The sequence below is a fragment of the Phacochoerus africanus genome, chromosome 4, assembly GCF_016906955.1.
Source record: "Phacochoerus africanus isolate WHEZ1 chromosome 4, ROS_Pafr_v1, whole genome shotgun sequence".
Classification (NCBI taxonomy): Eukaryota; Metazoa; Chordata; class Mammalia; order Artiodactyla; family Suidae; genus Phacochoerus; species Phacochoerus africanus.
The window spans coordinates 138416256-138434408 of NC_062547.1; the positions used below are offsets into that span (position 1 = coordinate 138416256).

General features: G+C 46.9%; 1 protein-coding gene across 5 annotated transcripts in view; it reads right to left on the minus strand.

The window, feature by feature from the left end:
* TRPC7 (transient receptor potential cation channel subfamily C member 7) overlaps positions 1-18153 on the minus strand; it is a 139069-nt gene that overhangs the window by 58780 nt on the left and 62136 nt on the right. The window lies entirely within an intron of this gene.

An 18153-nucleotide genomic window follows, 5' to 3' on the forward strand; every position in this document is an offset into this window, starting at 1 on the left:
AGACAACTGCTTAACCTCTCTGAGCCTCAGTATTGTCATCTGCGAAGCAGAGCCTGTCACATTGTCTTGCAAGACTAAACAAGACATTATAGAAAGAAGGTTCCTCTCGCTTTTCCTGTGTTGTCTAAGAAACAGTTCTTGCAGTGTTTCCAGAGGACGTATTAAAACTCCAGGATTCCCCCCGCCCCGGAATTTCACTGGGACTTGTCCTGAGTTCGTGTTGCTTTCTGTACACGTGGGAGCACTGACGCGTTGCATCCCCCGTGCGCTGGGTCCTCACTGCCACCTCCCTCTCTTGGAGCTGCCTGGTCCTAATGCCAGGCAGCAAGACCGGCCTTTTGTGGACATTTTGTTTTGCGGACTTTCCCTCTCTCGAGGTGCAACCCAGACTTACACTGGGTCCATTAGTTTTCTCAGCTGGCTGTTTGAGACTGTCGGGGAGAGAGGCAGTCTATTCACTGAGGGATGAACCTGTAATGTTGGGATATCCGGGCAGCTGTCTTCCGCTGTGTGGACTGAGTAGCCAAACAAGCCAGAGAAAAAGAGAGACAGAAGGACGAAGTTGTATGGAAGGCTCAGATAGTGTCCCACCCTCTCTGAGGCCCAGCCTCCACTCTGCGCACACAGCCCATGAAATACCCCTTGATTCATAGACAGCATCTTCCTTTTTCTGCTGAATTCAGCAAGTTGACTTGAGCTGCTGCAACTGGACATACTTTTTCTGCAAATATTTAGTGCTACTTGGCCATTTGTTTCATTGATTTTGACTCTTCACCAGTGGAAACTGGTGATAGGCAACATTCAAGTAAAATTTATGGGAATAAAGTTTCCCCTTGAGAAGATTACACTCCTTAGCTTATGTCCTCCCTGTGACAAAGGGAAGCCATTACTTGCTCTTGGCAGCCCTGCTCTTTGGCCCTGTCGGGATAGCCGTGTGCCATAGGAGCTGGGGCCCATGGACCAGCACAGAGAGAAGGGGCATTCTTCAGAGAGACCGACTTTTCTCCTGGATCGTGATGTCCCGGTTGTCATCCCCCCCTGCCTCCTTGGGTAGTAAGAGGACACATACAACAATTTCTGGGAAATGCAGAACATCCCCTTTTCATCATGGGAACAATGTAAATAGAGCTGTTCAGAAAAATTCTCCATGCAGATGGCAACATCTTATTTCGAGTTTCTGGGAACTCACAGCAGCAGCCAAGCGATTTGTGAGGATGCGCTCAGAGCTCTGTTTGGCCCTGCAGCAGCCCCTGGTGACAGTGCCACTCAGTCATTAGCCACAAATGAGACTTTTGCAGGGAGGTAGCTTATTGGATTCATTGCAGTTTTTCCCTCAAGAACAAGAGCAACAGATTCTCCTCAACTTGGGTAGGAACCCAGGCCATCAGGGGACAGGCTTTCCTGTGCTCTTTCTGCTCACAACAAAGTGGAGCAAACAGCACAATGCCCTGTAGGTCTTTCAGTAATTCTCAGAGTCATGGCATGGTCCCATAGTGGGCCGCCTTGTGGGTGTGGGGGGCAGTCATCTCAGAGCCTGGGCATGCCATGGTCCCATAGTGGGTCACCTTGTGAGTGTGGGGGGCAGTCAGTTTTATTTTTCAACAGTTAGCACCTCTGGGTACTGAGACAGCCCTGCTCTTGGAAACTCACAGTCCGATTAGAAGGTGAGACTGAGGCCCGTGAAGTAGCAGAAAGACCACTAAGCTCAGCCTAGGGCTCTGGGCACTGTAGCTACTCTGGAAGGACCTGGTCCCCACCACTGGCCTCTTTGTGTTTGTCTAGGGAGAACCCACCCATGCTGCTTCTGCTGCCTCCTGCAGACAAATTGGCCCAATAGATCAGGCAGCAGAGCAGGAGGGGGAAGAAATTGTGAGAGAGGACACAGTGGGAACCATTCCGACCCACCTTTACTTGCCTCAGGGGAGGACACCAGTCCCAGCTGAACTAAGGGGCTCTCTTCTTTCTCAAGACTCTGTCCTCCTCTGATTATTAATTTCCTCTGTCCTCCTTTATTAATTCCCACTTCGGCATTTCTTCGTCCACAATAAAGCAACCTAGCTCCAAACATGCTATTTATTTGTAGACAAACTTTGTAATATAATGCTGCCAGAAAGCTGACAGCAGCTGAGAGCTGAAGCCCAAATTATTTATTTTTATATGGGTACTTTTCTATATCTGGAGCAGGTCTTTGAAGACACCTTCATGACATATGGTTCAATGTGCATCAAAGGATTTTTTTTCCCCACTATGCTTTTGAAACAGAGAAACGTCATTCTTGACCCCAGGAAGATGAGAGTAACAGGAGGCTCACCATCCAGACACAAAGAACACCCTAACTGGAATGGAACAGAGGACAGGCCAGGGGACAAAGGCAGGAAGAACTCCTGGGGGAGGGAGCAGGGGAAGGCTTTTCAAAGGCAAGGTCAGAGAGGCACAGAGGAAGAAGAGCCGACAGCTGGATAGACTAGAATTTCCATTCTGTCCATCAGTGTTGTCTCAGGCCTTCGTTCTTTAACATCTGGCTCACGAAAGGATGGAGTGATCGAAGGAAGGCTCATCCCAGGAGGTTTGCCCAGGCCCTTCGTGCCCCTAAGGCGCTCTGGACTGAGAGCCCAGTAGGGAAGCGTTTATGAAGAGCTTTAAGGGAAGCGCTGGTGTGACCACCTCCGTTTTCCCAGCGACGTGATTCACACTCTTCCTAGAGAGGAAGGGTCTGGAGCTGAGGCTCTGTTAAGGTGGGTTTTGTGGAGCTGAGCAGCCTCTCCGGGAAATACGCATCACACCATACCCACACGTGGGCTGGACTCTTCCAGAGAAGCGGGTTGGGGTGGGGTGCCAAGAACTTCCATTGCCAGGAGAGCCAGGAGGGAGCTGTGAGGTAGAGTTCCCTCTAATGGAAAAGGAGGCTGGGCAGCAGGACCTGAGGGTCAGGAGGGACCAGCGTTCATGTGGCTGCTGGTTCTTGACTCCCTCTCAAGCCAGTTATTCTGGTGACATGTTTGACCAGCCTTCATATTTAGTGTAACAACATTTGTACCTAAGGCTAGTTTTCTGTGAAAATCTCACCTAAACTTCCTGTTTCTCCCAGCCCCTGGTGCCCTAATGAGACTGTAATGCTGACATATGAGACCTTTGGGGAATATTGGCCAAATCTTCATTCTTACATTGCTTTTACTTGATCCATGAGCTGCTGTGTTTCTTTTATAGCTCGAAGGAAATTTTCTCTTTCACTCTTTCCCCTGCTTTGTTATCCATTCACAGGAAGTATCTGGTATTTTACAAATAGATTGTTGTTAAAGAGCCATCAACCTTCCTTAACTAACTGTTGAGGGCTGTTTCCTGGGCTTTGGGGCCATGTATTCACATGACATCAGACTGCGACTCTCCTGATGGGGGGTGTTTATGTGTGTGAACTGGTGCAAGGCTGCTTAAGTCCTGGCGCTGCCATACGCAGGCCCTGTGCTCTTAGGTCATTGACTCTTTCCACGCTTAGCTTCCTTTTTCTGTAAAAGGAGGCTAAGAATGAGAATTAAGTGAGTGAGTGTTTATAAAGTGTTCAGGACAGTACCTGGTGAATAGTAAGTGTTGTATTAGCATTTGATAAATGAAAATAAGCCTGGGACTCTTCTTTCGTTTCCCATTTTTACTTCTCCCTCTTCTTCTTGTTTCTCTGCCCTCCTCCCCGCTCCCTGTGGAACTTCTCCACCCTCCTGTTCCGTTATTCTGACCTCCACGTTGTTTCAGCAGAATTTCTTGAAGGGCCGGGGCCTTTGGAAAGGTTCATACTGCCTAACAGGTGGATGACAGGTGGGCGAGTCCCCAGTCCCTCCCTCCTCATCCTCCAGTGACAGTGCAGCTTGGTTTTTCCGGGCAGTTGGCCGACGATGGACTGGTTTCTGCGAGGACAGTTAGGGTCACCCTCACGTCTGTTGACCTGCACGCTGACCCTCCCTTCCTCTCTGGAGCGTCCCGTCCGTGAGGGGCAGTGCAGGTCCCTGAACCTGCAGCAATACTTCTCTCTCCTTAACAGCCCTGCTCTCCTCCACCGTAAAACCTCTTAAATCCAGTATTTTGCCCTTTGCGGCAGGAGGGGAGGAGGGCTGCATTGGAGCTCAGAGGCTCTGAGGCTGTGTGATTTCCGTATCCCTGAAGCACAGATTTCCCTCTCTGACCATAGGCCTCATTTACACAATAATGAGATGTGGCAATGCTTGATTTGATAAGCTGAAGAGTAACTTCGCTGGGAAAAAATGCGTGAAATCCAGGGCTTATGGAGAAAATGACCTTATTTTATATAGATAAACTATCCAAAGCTGATGCGACCATGGCCAGGATTTTCCATGAAGCTCATCGCCAGCTTTTCCTAATGGAAACCCCCTCCCCCCCAAAGTGTCCAGATAGGCAAAAAGAGACAGACACTGTACCAGTTCTCAAGTGGATTTTCTTAGTGTGGGCAGTCATCCTGAATTAGAATAATTCTCTGGTGCCCTATCCTATTCCGAGCATCTCGTAGGCTGGGCCTCAGAGGTGCCAGTGGTCTTGCCTGCCGTTTTGTCTTGGCAAAGCTCTCAAGTCGTGGACGTTGAGGAGGGAAGCAGAGACATGGAAATGCCTATCGTTGACTAGTTTGTTGACTTGTTCTTCATTCATTTAACCACCTTTTCCTCAGTGCCCCCCTCTGACCAGGCACTGAGCCCTGCACTGGACGCATAGCGGTTGTAGTCCTGGTCCGCTTGCGGGGCTCTTGGCTCTGACTCTGGGAGTGGAGTAAGGCTTAGCCGTAACACCGCGCCAGTTCCGGAGTCGGCCCTCCCCAGAGGAATGAGCACTGGATGATGGTCCCATAGGTGTGCTTTCTCCCGCTGCCCCCTCCCTGTGAGACCTGCTGCCGAGAGCCGCACATCCTTGGCACAGCGAGTCACTTTGCCTACATCAGTAACCTTCCAACTGTTCTTCTCTGTGCATGCGGTTAGCAGAGGGGTTACGTGCACATGCTCCGAGGCTGGACCGTCCAGGTGCAAATCCCAGGTGTGTGACCTTGGGCAAGCAACTTTACTTCTCTGAACTTGTGTGTTGGCTGCTCAGTACCTGGTCTGGTGTTAAGGATTTAAGGCAGACATTGGCATTACTGCTGCTGCTATTCCAGCTCACCCTTGTGCTACCTCTCCAGGGCTTCAAATAATTCTCTGTGCTCTGTCCTTTGTTGAATTTATCAATGAGCAGAGAGTGTTGAATGGCCATGGTGTTCTTAGAGTTAAACGTTTCTGAAGAATTTAGTATGCTTGATTACAATAACAAAGACAGTAGAAATTGCCATTGTTTTATTAAATCTTAAATCAAGGGGGCCTACTCATATGGAAACAACACTGTCACCATGCTCACTGAGGCTGTTTGTTTAGCCATGCGGCTCCTGAGGGGCCACCCCAGTCCACGATGGCTCTGGGTAGATGGTGGTGGAGAGTGGGAAGAGAAAGCTGTGGGGCTTGGAGCTTTGGGTGGGGACCCCAAAAGTCATACCTTTTTCAAGGAGCCTCTAAATGTGGGCACTATGTAAAATGTTTTAAAGTCACAGCTTGAGTGTTTGAGAAATTTGGTGACATTATCTGTAATTTTCACTGTAAACCCTCCAAAAATGGATGTATTATTTCCATCTTCATATACAAGTGAGGATATGTCATCATCCCCATCTTGCACTTGAGGAAGCTGAGACTGGAACAGTTCAAGGTGTTCACAGCCCCACAGCTAGAGAATGGGGCGGTCAGGGTCCCGGCTTAGGTCTGCCTGATGCCAAAGCCTGAGGTCTTTTTACGTGTACGTTCCCTCTGGAATTCTCTTGATTGGGTTGGCTAGGGCCAACCCTTCCTGGTCTCAGTTCGCTGTCACAAGTACAACAGTAAAAAGCAAACACTGTTGAGCACTCATATGGATCAGGGCCTGTGCTGAGCACATGAACATCTTCTCATTTAATGTTATGCCTGGTAGAAAGCTCACAGGACCATGACTGACTTCACACCTGACCCCAAGGTGGGCGTTCTTAACCACCTCTCCCAACCGAAATCGCCTGCGTCCTGGGTCAGGTCCCTGTCGTGTTCTCTCTGCAAAGCAGGAGGGTCTCTCTGGAGCCTACAGATTTCCCATGTGCCACAGAGGTGCACACGCTGTTTTGCAATCTGAGGTCTGGGTGTCTCCTTTCAACCCGTGGCAGAGTGGGCTGTGTCCTCCTGGGGAAGAGAGGTGCTCTCTGACTTCCTATTAGGTCTGTGCTCATCCCACATTTGCTGTTGGGATGGCTGGAGGGATGAAGGCACAGATGGGTGGGATTTTCACTGGGGGGAAGGGAAGCACATAAAGGGTGTTGGAAGGAAGGGAAAGAACAGAACGGAGGAGGAGAAAGTAGAAGAGTCTAAAACCTGACTTCCAGCTGCTGGTCCAACTTCTGCTCTTTTCCTTCCCACCCCTGGTCTCTCGCCAAACTCCAGCAAAGCTGTCCTCAGAGCCTGTCCCGTGCTAGACCGACTCTGAGCCTCTGCCAAGGTAGCTCTGCTACCTGAAATGCTTTCCTTCTCGTCTCCACATGTCGGAGTTTTATCCAGTTTAGTAACTGTCTCTTCCATGACAGAACCCTACTCATTCATATTTGAATCTCTTTCTCTCCTCTCAAGTAATTAGCAGTGTCTCTCTTTAATCAGCGTTATATGCCTGTATAATCATCCGCTGGAGGAAAAACCCTTCCCAGAAGGCTCTTACGGTCCTCAGTGTGCTGCTCAGTGCACGGGTACTCAGGCAGCGTTGTCTGAATGGATGAGTGGTGCAGCTACAAGTTCTCAGTGTTCAGACTGCAAACCTGGTACCACCTACTGGGCCAGAGTAGCCTTCCTTCCATGGTGCCTGTGGGTGTGGCCGAGTTCCAGCACTTCTGGCCATGTCACCACATCTGGAAGAGACCCGTGGGTACAAGAGGCTGAAAGTTTGCCTGCTCTCCAGGAGACGTGATGAACAGATAAGTGACCGAATTCATGTTTTCACTGAACTTCCTTTCGCTGTAGCAGTGCCAGGAGATTGGAAAACAATGATGACGGCAACAACTTTTTTTTCATTCCCAAAGGCAGCTGAGCTTTGAGTTTAAAGACCTTACCAGGAAAAAAACTCATACTGTCATGTGGAACGGGTGCCCAAGAACTGAGCCAAGGAGCCAGACAGATTGGAACTCAGCCCACACAGAGTTTGGGACCTTTGTTTCATACGTGTTGCCTCTGCACTGTCTTTTTCTCCTCGCCTTTTCGCAGCACCACCTTCAAAATTGTCCATTTGCTGACCACCTGGGTGTTTGAAACACTCCCATCATTGCTGGGAGATTCCATGTGGATGCCTGTACAGACAGGTCTCACTTGATGCCTCCTCTCCCACTTGTGCACCTGCTAGCCCAGCAGCCCAGGCATGTTTTTAGTTATTGACACAGCTGAGGGGCCTGGCCTTCAGGCAGCTGCCCATTGAGCCACTCTGGAAGGCTCGAGGACAGCCAGAGGAGGTGGGCACTTCTGAAGGCTCTTCGCTCCCACAGAGATTCGATAGCATCTGTTCAGTCAAGCAGCTTACTTGTTGTTCCCAAAGATAACGCTCTTCCTGTTTTCCAGGGAGATCAGGACATGGAAAACTCTTCCAGCTCAAATTGACCAAACCTTGAATTTTCTATATCAATAGGCTCTGAGGACTGTACCTGTGACCCAGTAGCATCTCGCTTGCCAGGAAAGGATTTTCTGATGAACCAGCCAGTGATCCAGTCTTTGGGGTGTAGGGACCACCCAGACAAATGCTTCTGGGCTTCTCTCAGAGCTGTGGGTGAGCCAGTTCCTGGGTGCAGGTGCATTGGCAGTGGACCTTGGCTGGCCCTCTTGGAGGTGAATGTTGACTGTTATTGTCCAGTGCCCTCCAGGAATCCTTCCACAGCATTGAGCCCAGAGGGTGCTGATGTGACTTGGCTTCCAGTGTGGCTATGTTGTCACAGGCAGAGTCCCACTGTGGACTCAGAGTGAGCATCTCGCTGGCTGCAGATGACGGATTCTGCTCTTTCACAGTGTCACAAAGAGGCCACTCTTCATACCCTGGGCAGGGACTCACTGCATCCCCTTAGGGCTATGCCCTAGCCTGAAACCAAAGGAGAAAGGGAAGCAGCTTCTAGAAAACCTTCTTGGATTACCTTCAACTCTTCTTGCTCCTGAGTCATCCCCTCCAGCTAAGCTGCTCTATATGCTGGTCCCAGACGTGGTCTGTATAGTCCCCCGCCCCACACCTGTTTCACGGAAGCTCCATCTTGCTCCCTTCTGGTTCAGTTCCTAATCAGCTTTCACCATCCAACTTTCTCTTTCAAGTCCTACCAAGTCCCTTAGTCCCCTGAGATATCTTGGACTCTTCTGGGTCTTGTTATCTGGCCCACTCACTTGACAGTCATGGTCATGGTCAGGTTGTGAATAGCTCTATTATCGTGTTTACGTCGGAACTCTTCTGCTATTTTTAAGCTCTTTGTGGAAACCAACTATCTTTGTATCCCCAAGAGTGTGCAGCCTTATGTTTTGCACATAGTAGGTGCTTGTTAAACATCTCTTGAGTAATAAATTATGCTCTTCTGAAGCCTCTGAGATTTGCTCCATCGTCTTCTCTGTGACTCATCATGCCAGAATGATTTCTAAATAAAACATCCTCTCTTGTGCAGGGTCCGATAAACACTTAACTGTCTTCACATCTTTACTAGAGGGCAGACAGGGAGAGATGGTAAAAGATAAACTAGGCCTGTAATTTTCTTTTTGGTAGTATCTTTGTCTGGTTTTTGGTATTTGGGTGATGGTGGCTTCTTAGAATGTCTTGGGATTATTCCTTCTTCTTCAGCCCTTTGGAAAAGTTTAAGAAGGATGGGTAAAGTTCTTCTTTATACGTTTGGTAGAATATGCCTGTAAAGCCGTCTGGTCCTGGACTTTTGTTTGTAACAAGATGGGGGATGATGTGAGAAAAAGAGTGTGTGTGTGTGTGTGTGTGTGTGTGTGTGCGTGCATAGAACTGGGTCACTTTGCCGTACATCAGAAATTGACAGAACATTGTACTATAATAACAATTGAAAATACTAAACTTGGCTCTTTTTTTGCAGGAGATGATGGAAATGGGGGGCTAAAATAGGGCTTGAGGCTTCTCTTTTGGATTGGATGAGGATTGTTGAATTTCTGTGTATGCCATTACCACTTCAAACTGCCATTGATCTAGAAAATATTTATTTAATAATAATAGTAATTATTATTATCATTATAAGGAATAGCTAATGTTTATTGATTTTCTCTTATGTGTCAGGCTTTGTGGTTAACAGTCACTATTATTTTAAACCTCATATCAATTCACTGAAATTGATATTGTTATTTCCCTATTTTAAATATGGAAGCATGAGATGCATATAAATTATGCAACTTGAGTGATTGTAACAGGGGCTATACTTGAAGCCAAAGACAATGTTTTGAACTCTTAACCTGTATTTCCACAAGGTAGATTTTTGAATCAGGCAGACATGTCAAAGCAAGAGGAACCATAATGATTTCTCCAAGCCCACACAGGCCAGGGGATCTCGTGATCCAAGTTGCCTGTGGGCCAGCTGAGTCCCAGTGGAGATAAAAATCAGGAATGTGCTAGGGAAAGAGCTCAAAGTCAGTTTCCTCGACAACTTCATCTTCCTAAAAGGAATGAGTCATCATGCTAAAGATGAAATGCTAGGCCCTCTCTCCTGCACACAGATTGTAGCAGCAGTTGATTCAGCAGTGGCTCAATTGCCTGCTCACCGCTGTGCCAGGAACCAGGTTAACGTGGAGGCCACCTGAGCCCAGATTCTCAGCCCTGAAAAGTACAGACTCCACCAAAACCCTGCTTTGCGGAAGGATCTATTTAGGATCCCTGACTTCCTGCCAAGTCCCAACTGATACTGACCTTGTACTAGGAAGAGGTGTAGTTTCAGAAAATTCTCTGAGCCTGAGATCTGACTAGATGGTATTCCCAAATTGGCTCCATAACTACTGTCTCTTAGGTGCAGTGATTCATGGGGCCGTAAAACATGCACAGGCTCTGGGTGCCCGTCTTGGCTTTACCACCGACTAGTGAGGGGCGGGGGGCTTAACATTTCAGGCCTCAGTTTCTTCATCTATAAAATGAGCATAAGCATGACTAACTCGAGGTTTCAAGGGCTCAGAAAATGCAGTTCCAGTTTTTGGTTTATGGATCCATTTTCAAGGGCCACAATGCTGTTTGTCATGAAAGTCAGAAATATAAATTATTTATATCTTAAGCCCTGTCCAAAGAGTTATGTCATGCATTAAAATTTTAATCAATCAAAAGTGTTTTCACAGATAATCATCTGTACATTTTTTATGGTTCTTAAGTAGAGAAAGAAATTTGATTATGAATAAAAGCAATGTTTTTCTTGCAAGAAAAAGTCTAACTCTAGTTCAAAGACTTTATCAACTAGGAGAGTATACATCCAAAGTTATTGATACTGATATAGGAAATCAACGTTTATATTTAATTAAACAGAAGAAGACAAAGATAGACTAGAAATTCTTTCTTGAAATGTAAAATACAGGTGACAACCAATATAAACATCATAGTCTTAGGTTGATGGAGCTAGTGGTAACGGATTGGGGGTGGGGGAGTCATACATTTTTCCAGAAGATTTTCTCCATTTATTGAATAAAATGTTAGGTCAGTTGCAGATGAACAACGAGTCAGAGGGAGCTATCTGGAGTTTACCTATACCTCTCTTTTATGATTCCAAATTTTCCAAGTTTCTCTTGCAGAGAAATATGCATTATAACGCAGCAGTGATGTATTTGATATACTTTACTTTTTCAAATCACACTGCATGTTTTACTTTTATGTAATTATTTAAAAATAAAACCAATTAATTTCTCTCCTATAAATTTGCTTATGTATGGATAGCATACATTTTACCCATATTTTATTTTTACTTGATGCTTTTATTTGTATATACAAGTTTATGTTTGAAACAAGCTTTCAAACATAAACTTGTCACTTTTTTAACTTTAACATTTTGAATTCTCAAGTCTTATAGAATTAGTATTATAGAAATAGTATTACCTTATAGAAATAGCATTTACCAGTATTTTGACATGAGAAATAAATGCTGAAATAACAGCATGACAGTTGGTTCACGAATTAGAAATAGCGTGTTTGTGACCCAGATGTCCCAGGTCTTGGCAGTCGGTGAGTGCAGACCTAGCCCCTTCCATAGGCCGGCATGCATCCATCACCAGATAGTCAATGCTAGTTGGTAACTGTGCACCAAGCACCTTCCCGCTTGGAGGACACAGCCGTGAGCAAGGTGGTTACGGTCTGTGTCTTTGGGAAGCTTGTCATTCCCACAAGCTTGATGATTTGGAGCCCTTTCAGGCTAGATGGCAGGGCTTTTTTTTTTTTTTCTTTCTTTTTTTTTTAAAATGTTTGCCTCCTCCTATGTGGTTTTTGCTTGTTCCAAGCACCCTACACAAGTCAGTTGACCTGTCAGTGAATGTTTTTTGAACTATCCCTTGGCAGCTAGTCTAGTGCACAGGCACAAGTGCTGCAGGGCCTCTGTAGCCTTGCTCTGGGTACTCGCTTGTTCTGCTTGTGTTGAAGCCTGCTGGCTGGCCCATGCCTCTAGAGTGTTCCTATCCCTCTGCTGCTTCTGCTCTGAGGGCTTGACTTTCTCTGGTAGTTCTGCTCCTGGGCTGGTGGGCTCCCATGTGGTGGTGGGTGCTGATTCCTCAGGACCTTGGATGCCTGCTTGGCTTGTGGGGCATCTCCTTTCTCAGCAGAGATGGCCACTGGCTCTCCATCCTGCCTGTCTCCATCTCTTTGCCCCCAGATGGCTGTCTCTTCTCATGCTTGTCTTTTCTAGAGAGCCACACCCCACCGGAGTCTTTGGAAGTGATGCCTCGGGTGAAGTAATGCCTTCCGTTGTTCCTCGGCTTCTCCTCATGTTTTGACCTGCATGATTCTGTTTTTGAGGATCCTAATTGGAGGATGACTTGTCCTCTTTAGATTTACTGCTGTTTGGCTGCGTGAGTTGGACTCTCGAAAGCTGGATGGAGAGAGGTGTTAAATCCTGATCTGGTGCTCTTGGCGTCCCACACACAGCTCATTTTGGCTTGTGGGGAGGCCAGGGGGCTGGTCCTCGCAGAGGGGACCAGCATTTGCTTAACTCAGAACCCCCGTTCATCCCTCATGCTCACGCCTTGCTTGGCCAGACTTCTCCTCACTTCTAGGAAATTTTCTCTCAGACTTCCCTGAAACATTAACCTTATTTCATGCTCTTCCATCTCCTAGCACTGACCTGACCAACAAAGTTAAACTTCACGCAGACCGTATTCAGTTCTTTTTTGAGTGGTTCTGGACCTTCTGCAGACAACAGGATGTGTCTGTTCTGCGCACCCCTCCCCAACAACATCATCATTTTTCCCATACAGCGCACAGCGAGCTTTTAAAGGCTGTCTCCTAGTCCCTCCGTCCTACTGGTCATTTCTACCCTCTGATACTTTAAAGAACATTGGTACGTAGACAGAGAGCCTGGCACATACCTAGGTTAGATCATGAGTAAGTGTGGCTTTCTTTTCTTTTCTTTAAAAAAAATTTTTTTTATTACTCAGTGAATTTATTACATTTGTAGTTGTACAGTGATCACAATCCAATTGTATAGGTTTGCTGTCTTTTCTCTTGGTGGTGGGTGGACCTGCTTTCTTTTCTCTTGGTGGTAGATGGACTTGCTTTCTTTTCTCTTGGTGGTAGAGGGACTTGCTTTCTTTTCTCTTGGTGGTAGATGGACCTCCTGTCACCCAAGACTTCCAGTCTGGACATCCTTGGTTGCTCTTTTCAGTTCTCTGGGAAATGTGGAAGTTCATACACCCCAAACACTGGGACGCACGTAGCATTTATTTCTGGTGAGGGCACATTCTGGTCATGCAGGTGACTGCTGCCTCTCTGTTCTTAGATGTCACATGAAAGATGTGCATATTCGGTAACCAAGGCACCAAAGTCCCTCAACACTTTTCTTTGGTATTTGAAGAGGCAGTAGTCCTCTTTGTCATTCAGGGATCAGCTCCCAAGCCATGATATATACAGAAAATTGGTTGAGTTTTAATTTGGGTCATACTTTGCTGGTTTTTTTTTTTTTTTTTTTTTTGGTCTTCCTAGGGCCACACCCACAGCACATGGAGGTCCACAGCCTATGGATCAAATCTGGGCTGTAGCTTCTGGCCTACACCAAAGCCACAGCAACACAGGATCTGAGCCATTTTTGCAGCCTACACCACAGCCCACAGCAACACCAGATCCTCAACCCACTGAGCAAGGCCAGAGATCAAACCTGCATCCTCATGGATGCTAGTCAGATTCATCTCTGCTGAGCCACGATGGGAACTCCCTGAATGCTTTTTTTTTTTTTAATCATCCTATGGCAGATCTCCCTTTCAGCATGTTCATATTCTGTAGAAGTGGAAACTGAGTTTCATAAGTAATTGTGATATATTTAAGGTTACATCTCTGTATACATAAATTTATATCTGTTCTTCCATCCATCCATCCATCCATTTACCCATCCCTCTAGAAAATACCTACTGAACCAGATGCCAGGAGCACAAAGGTTGGAAATAATGTCTCTCAGTATTGTTCTCATGACCTTCAAAGTCTAGTCGGGGAGACAGACAGGTAAACAGGCAGTTTCATTGTAGCTCAGTCAGTTAATATGACATGGGTTAGCCCTGGATGCCATGCAACAGCAGAGAAGAGGCACCCAGGCCAAGAGGGGAGGTGGAGGGACGTGAGGAAAGGCCTCGTGGAGGAGAGGTTCTTGAACTGAGCCAGGAAGGCTATAACCATACACTGACAGAGCCAGGAAGGGCATGCTGAGGAGAAGTAGCTGTGAAGAGTTTGGGCAAGGGAGTTAGATCTAGATTTAAATCTCAACTTTGCCTCTGAGCTGAACCTGTTCAGCTGCAAAAAGGGATGACAGTGTTGACAGTACACTGAATGAGTACACTCAACGCACTGGGCATGTCGAAGGGGACAGATTAAGCACTTAATAAGTGGTAGTCGTCATCGTTGTTAAGGATGCCTTAAAGCCTGGGCATCAGGACAGGTGCAGGTATCTCAGGGTGAACGGGAGGAGATGGGAGCCCCTCAAGGGGTCTTGCATCATGCTGAGATAGAGACCAAACGTGCCCTGGAAAAGCACAGTGTCTGGGGAGTTAGGGTGTAATAGACTGTCATTGTTGGATGTCTAGGCCAGATGCCTGTGGTGTAGACTGTATGTACACATGCACCTGCCCCCACTCCCGCCCCCGTTTACCAAAGGGCAGAACAACATCGCTTAAATGACATCGCCAGACAGGCTCAGAAAGCTCCAGGGGCAACCTGATTCATGGAACCAGCCCAGTAGACGAGGATAATTTATTGCTATGTCCAGGATTCGTTTTGCAACCTCTTTAAATGTTAATGATCAATAATGTAATTATGATGGGGAAAGTTCCTGGACCAGTTGTGGGTTTAATTTAATTTACGAAGCCATCTGGAGTGATGCAGAATACTTCTTACATCTTTTCCTGACCAGAAGAGCTTCTAGTCACTGCAACGTCGAACGTATAATAAAGACTCTGCCCCTGAGCTCTGGCGATCTAGAGGGAAAGCCCGGTGACCTGGTTAAAAGGACAGGGAGGGACTGAGTGGTACACAGAGGAAAGCCCTCTGTTTTGGACAGGATGGTCAAGGAGGGCCTTGGTGTGTTTCAGGGAGAATGAGGAGGCCAGGGGGCTGGATCACAGTGAACAGAGAGGAGGGGTGTGATGTAGGGAAGAACCAGGTTAGCAAAAGTCTGATAGACACGGGAAGAAGTGTGGTGCTTTTCTAAGCTGGCCTCTTGTCCAGCTGAAGGAGGCTCAGTTATTAGCAGAGTCCATTCTTTCTAGCTAGGTAATGTCCCCTCTTTGCTGCTGGGGCGGTGGGGGTGGAGAGGTTACAGAATCCACCATCATTCTCATGCCCTCTGCCTCATTCTCAGGCCACACTGAGCTGTTGAGCAGGAGCTCCCTCTCTGTCCTCACCTCTTCTCTGCCTTGTTGCTCATCCTGTGGTCCTTTCCTTTCTCTGCGGGGGATGCCTCCCTCCTGATCACAGCTGGCTTTCACCTGTGTTCTTGATCTTCCGTGCAGCCTCCTGACCGTCTGAAGCCTGGCTCCTAAACTCTGCTGCAATGGCTTTCTCAAAAATCTCTTTTCTCAAGAGAGAAGGAGAGAGAGCAAGTGGGGAAAATGTTATAAATACTGATCTGGGTGAAAGGTATATTTATCTTCTCTGAGTTGTTCTTACTTGTGCAGTGTTTCTGTAAGTTTGAATCTATTTCCAAATAAAAATTTTTGAAAAGTCAAAAGCAAGATCTCTTTTGCTTGGCAGACCTACAAGTCTGTTCTGTGTCTTCCTTCCCTCTGACGGCCCTGTAGCCCAGGTGCTGCCTACTGCCTGCCGAACTATCAGTGCCTTCCCCCCTGAGCCCCTCTGCATTGCTGGGTGTCTGAGTAACCTGCCTGGGAGATGAGCATGTCTTGTGTCCTTGGCTAAACACTCATCACAAAACAATGAGTGGTGTTTTTCCTTCTAACTCCTGAGGAGGTGGCCAGGATGGCTCTGATGAGCTAGGTGGTCCTGGCTCAGGAGGAAATTCAGTTTCTGGGGATTTTAGGAATGGTTTTGAAGACCCTTTCTTGGGGATAAAGGCCAGTGAAGGGAAGAGGAGAGACGCTTCCTGAGACCAGGAGAGGGGAATGGGCTTTGGAAGTTTTCTCTGGGGTATAGACATCAGATTCCACTTGAACTCTCTGCTTTGGAGGTTGAAGGACCCCAAAATAGTAATTTCAGAGTGCTGGGTTGGGGGAGGGAGGTGGTAGTTGACCAGTTGTAAAGGACTTTTTTATGGAAGTTCAGTGGAAGTTCTGGTACTAGTCTGACCTGGAGATCTTGCTTCATTGGAAGCTCCATGAGGGAAGGGATTCTTTTCTGATTTGTTTTTATTTTTGTACTCCCAGCTCCTGCTGTAGTATCTGGGATACAGTGCTCAGTGCGCAAAAAACAAACAGCTGAGTGAATAAGCTGGAGCCACAGCTTGGACACATGTTGGTGATCAGTGTGTGTTAGGGGGTCCGGTGTGCACAGGGAGCAGGGCATAGGCCAGGGGCCCCCTTTGGGTAAATAGGCGAGTCTTTAGGACTGTGGTGTGACACAGAGGAGACTGCCCTGGACTGAACGAGGCAGATTTCCTGGCAACCTGGGTAGGAGACACTGGGCCAGATTTCATATTGGTTTAGAAAAGTTCAAAATGATTAAGAGCCAACATTTATTGAGCATTAATGATATATCAGACATTTTTCTAAGTGATTTTCATGTATTAATTTAATCTTCACAATAATCTTATGAGATAGATAAAATTTTTAACTTTTTTTTTTTCCCAGTGAAGAAATCGAGGCCTAGAGAGGCTAATAACTTGTCCAAGGTCACATAGCCAGGATGTGAACCGCTCAGGCACTCTCATGCCAGAGTTTCATCTATACCAAGCAGCAGTTAAGATGCGGGATCGCCCATCTCTGAGCATCGTGAAGCAGATTCGTACTGGTTATACTTGTTTTTTCACTAATTCCATGCTTAAAATTGCATATAGATACATGTATAATATTATATGTGAAATTTTAGTAATATGGTAAAATAATAATCCCAACAGAATGTAGTTAGAAGTAGAGAATTTTTTTTTTTTTTCTGGTAACTTGGAGTGAGCTGTGCCTTGCCTGCCAACCAGGTAATATGTAGCTAGAACTAGTGCCTGCTGCAGAGCAGAATAATTCCTGAAAGATGACATTTGTGATGTGCTCACAGCCCGTCTTTAGCCAGTACTTACTCTGGACTGGAACTTGGTAAGGAAAGGATTATTACATCTACTTTAGCGATGAAGGAAAAGCAAGGTTAAGTGACTGATTCAAGGTGACCCCGGGCTGTCTCACTCCGGAGTTCATGATTCTAACCGCCACTCCACACAGAATCTTGTTTCTGTGTCATCTGGCAAGGTCTCTTTTTCAGTAGAAATAACTTACTCTTTGATCATCTTTACGAACCATGTGGAGGACTTTGGGATCTGGGTACACTGTGTGAACATCCCGTTGTGATAGAACGACAGATGTGCGTATGTGATGCGTTTGTCCCCTGTGCTCTTCCTACGCTGTCAATTTCCTCTGTTATCACCGCGGAGCCGCAACCGGTGCTGATGGATTTGGTTACTGGATCTTTGCTTTTTATAAATCTTCCCTAATGGGTCTTAACTTTACTAAATTTCCTCCTGATGGTCACTGAAAGCAGCTTCAGAATTAGCAAACATTTAAAAATCTCCTTTTTTTTTTTTGTCTTTTTGTCATTTTTTTTTTAGGGCCGCACCCATGGCATATGAAGGTTCCCAGGCTAGGGGTTGAATCGAGGCTGTAGCTGCTGGCCTACACCCCAGCCACAGCAACGCCAGATCTGAGCCGCGTCTGTGACCTACACCACAGCTCACAGCAATGCCAGATCCTTAACCCACTGAGCAAGGCCAAGGATCGAACCCACAACCTCATGGTTCCTAGTCGGATTTGTTTATGCTGCGCCGCCATGGGAAGTCCTAAAAATCTCCTTTTTGCCCGTTGAATGGGGGTCCTTAGAAAATTTCATTGTGCATCCACTGAAAATAATCCAGGAAAACTGGGTAAGAAGGGGTAGCTGAGGACCTGGTGGGGATTTAGTGTCTCTGCAGATCTTGGCTGCATTCGATTTTATACCAGACCCTTCTCCAGTCTCTTGTGTTGCTCTGCCTTCATTCACAGGCTCGTGGACTTGGGCAAGGGGGCCCTGCCCTGTGGGTTCACCTGCTCCCCACTCTTCCTCTTCGGGTCTCCCTCTGAAGCCTGCTAGGCAGGGAGAGCTGGTTTAGCCCTGCCAGTCCCCGCACAGGGTGGCTGTTAAGAACAGAGGCTTCGGGACCCAGAACGTAAGTTGGAGTCCCTGCCTGCTTCTTACCAGCTGCCTACTTTCCAGGGACTTGCTTTCCTCTGGGAGCCCTGGCCC